Raw genomic sequence first — 4,129 nt, 5'->3', positions numbered from 1 at the left:
TTTTAGATTTAATATAGCAATCGTTACAGACTTATAGAATACATGACATTTAATACAAATATTAAAATATTTATAGATTAAGAATTTAAAAAATGAGAGTAAGTTGAATGTAAAAAATTTTATATGATTAAACTAATTGTTCTATTAAATTTATAAAAACTATAAATAAGTTATAAAATTACTCATTATAATATTTTCAAAATATGGGAAATGCGAGGGAGTAAGTAGTAAGTTGTTTTTGAAGTAATCATTTTTTTTTATCTTATTGATAATTATCTTAAATCTAATAGTAATATCGCGTGCCAAAAAGTAAAAGGGCGTATACCAATGTATGCGCCCTTTTACCTTTGCAAAGGTAAAAGGGCGCATAAATTTTTTTTTCATCGCCAATTGATTAGTAAACATTTTCAACTCTTAAAAATCACATATTCTTTTCCCAAAGGTAAAAGGGCGTATGTCTTTAATTATGCGCCCTTTTAGCTTTAGGAATTTGAAAATTTTGTGACCAAAAGGTAAAAGGGCGTATAAATTTTTTTTCAAAAAAATTTATTAAAAAGCTTAGCCGAAGTCTAATAATGAAAAAAAAAAAAATGCTGCAAATTGTATGAATGTTATTTTATTTCACAGTTAATTATTAGAGTTTATAATAGTATTTTAAAATTCTTATACTAAATTGAAAAAAAAAAAAAAAAAAAGCAGAAATAACCGGTTCATTTAGGTACGATTCCTATACCCTCTTCCTCCGTGTCTGTCGCATGTACTTTGGATTTTTTTTTTTTTGTTTTTTTTCATATATTCTGATTCATGACGGATCCATAATCCAAAACACTGATTAAAGAAAAAGTCAATAAATTTTTATTTTTTATAGTCGTTATGAAAATTTTTTATTCAATTGAAAATTTGATATTTTCATTTTATTTTTTTTTTTCAGTTATTTTATTTTTAATAAATTAAAAAAAAAGTGTAGGAGGAGTGTTTTTTTATCTAACTTGTCTTGTGAAATTATTTGTCAGTATTTTGTATTAAAACTAGAATTTTTTTTTATGCGCCCTTTTACCTTTAGGCACTACTTTTCAAAAGGTAAAAGGGCGTATGTCTTGAGATACGCCCTTTCAGCTCAAGGATGCCCAATTTTTTTTTTTTGCAGATCTTTGCAGATACTCCAGCTTCTATTCTTTCGTAGACACCGCCATCCTTATTTGCTGGTACCATCAAACCGTCATCTGCAATTATACATATAATAGAAAATGATCTTAACGAATACAATAATAAAGTAAAACCTTGAATTAATTGCGGTAATTATGTTTCAGTTTACCTGTAAGTCACTAATATGAGCAAAAATAACACCTACAAAACTGAAGTATTTTATAAAATTCTAAAAATTATTATATTAAATTTATAATAAGCATGAATAAATAATAAAAAACTAATTATTTACACGCTCTCAATTTTAATAACATTTAAGATACACTGAGAAAAAAAAGTACTATTTTCGAAACAAGAATTTCTTGGTTCAAGAAATCCGTTCAAAATATTTATTTTATTATTATTAATTATCAATTTTTTGAGAAAAGAGCATCAAATATATTTTTGTTATTATATGAATTTGATATTATATGATAAGTAAACAAAAGAATAGCTTTACTTAATTTAAATAAAAATTATTTCCTTCGATTCTACGAATTCTTGAGACAAAATTATATATTCTTGAAAATTATCAAGAATATATGTTCTTGTATCAAGTAAATGTTCTTAACAAAAGTATTTTTTTTTCTCAGTGTACCTTAAATATAATTTTTTCGAACTAAATATAAAGGATACAGCAAAATTCTAATAATAATTATGTTAAATTTATGACTATTGTGAATATCTTCAACGTAACTCATAACAATATTTTTTAAATTTTGAAAATGCGTGTGAGTGCGTAAAATGTTTAGTATTTTATAAGTTTTCGATGATTACTATATTAAACTTCTTATTATTATTAATTATGTCAAAAAGAAACTTATGATAGTACTTTTTAAATTTTAAAAATGCGACTGAGTGAGTGAAATGTAAAGTATTTTTTGATTTTCAAATTTTTTTGACACGAAATTTTGCGTTGAGGATTGAAAACAAGCATTAATTTAAAACGGGAAGTAACTATTTAGCACAAGAAATTATTTCTTACTCAAAAAATCATTTCTCACCCCAAGAAAATGTATGTATTGAATTCATAATGCATAAAACTTCGTGGTACAAGTAAAAATTTTTCACGCCAAGAAATTCTTTTTTTCTATTCTATTTTATAAATTCAGTAGTGATATTTCGGTTGTCGCATGACTGCAGGTTGCTTAGTATCATGCAATAAAAATCATAACTATATATATTACCGTAAAACCTCGAATCAGTTTTGCAGGTTGTCGTTTTTGTTCATGTTAAAGGAAAACTGAAACAGAATTACCGCACTAAATCGAGGTTTTACTGTATTATTATATTCGTTAAGATTATTTTCTATTATACGTATAATTGCAGATGACGGTGCAATGGTATATATACCAGTAAAGGGTGATAGCGGTGTCTACGAAAGAATAGAAGTCAACAGCTTTGACGATGATGAGGTGGCAGAAGAAAATGCTGGAGTATGTGCTGTTTGCCTTTTGAATAGGCCAAAAGTTATAGTGTTTCCTTGTTTCCACTTATGCTTATGTTTACGGTGTAACTTCGGCCGACAGTTAGTGGATGCGGATCACTTAGCTGTAAATAGAAACAATCGATCAACGTGTCCTGTATCCCGTGGACTTGTTAACTCTACAACAGAAGTGTATATATCATAATTTCTCACAAAAGGAAGCAAAAAAATATTGAGTGATTTTAATATAAGATTTAAAAGAACTATAAATAAGTTAAAAAAAAATAATTACTGAAAAAATAACTTATTACTCACTACCTCGCATTTTCCAAACTTAAATTTTGAAAATATTATGATAAGTAATTTTAAAACTTATTGATAATTATTATTGATTTTGTATAATAATAATTTGAAACTTATAAAAACCTTTCTATTTTATGGAAATATTAAAATTATATATAACTAGAATATTTCTAATAGGAGCGACTGGAAAATGAGTTTTTTTAACTTTTATTGCTAACAATTGAAAATGTAATGTAACAGTTATTGATAATTTATAAGAACTTTTATATTTAGTAGAAATAAAAAAATTTAATATATTTAAAATCTTAGGAGTGAGAGTGAGAGAATAACGAGTTACCTCCGAAATTACTTATTATAATTATAATTTTAGTACAGTAATTATTTTTCATTGACAAAATCCTTCTTATGTAACTCATTCGCTCTCACTTTTAAAATTTAAAAATATTATTATGAGTGACGTGAAACTTATTTATAATTGTTATGAATTAAACATGATAATTATATGGAATAGGCAATATCCTTAATATTTAGTAAACAAATATGATTTTAATATATTCAAAATATTATAAGAATGAGAGCAAGGAAATGATTTTTTCAAAATATTTATAGTTGTTATAAATTCAATGCATTATTTATCTGAATCTTATAAAATACTTACCATTTGACTCACTTACTTTCATTTTAAAAATTTTGAAAGTACTATAATAATATGTTTTTTGACTTTATTAAAATACTTAATAAGTAAATATAATAATTATCTGGATCTTATAAAATACTGAACATTTGACTTACTCACCATCATTTCCAATAGTTTCAATTTATAAATATTTGAATATTTGTACTAAATGTTAAGTATTCCATAAGTTTCAATCAATTATTATATTAATTAAATCTATAATAATCATAAATAAGTTAAAATATAACAATAATATTTAATAAATGTCGATTATATTTTTCAATAATAAAATAAAAAACTCAAAAAAACAATAGATGAATTTTATTCTTTCCATTTCTTATGTAATAATTAATAATTTATTCGTTGAAGTAGAAGCTGCATACTCTAGTCTGGTGGATTTTATCGTTTCTATCGTTCATCTGTTCGCTTGTGACAAACAATGATTTAATTGCTTAGTTAAGTATCATTCTAATAAAATAAAAAAGTTAAATATAAATAAAATAAAAATACGAAGCTTGCACTGCTTTTTACTCGTCGTC

Source organism: Microplitis demolitor, chromosome 6 (assembly GCF_026212275.2).
Source record: "Microplitis demolitor isolate Queensland-Clemson2020A chromosome 6, iyMicDemo2.1a, whole genome shotgun sequence".
In the NCBI taxonomy this organism is placed as follows: domain Eukaryota; kingdom Metazoa; phylum Arthropoda; class Insecta; order Hymenoptera; family Braconidae; genus Microplitis; species Microplitis demolitor.
Note: the sequence above shows the minus strand (reverse complement) of the source record.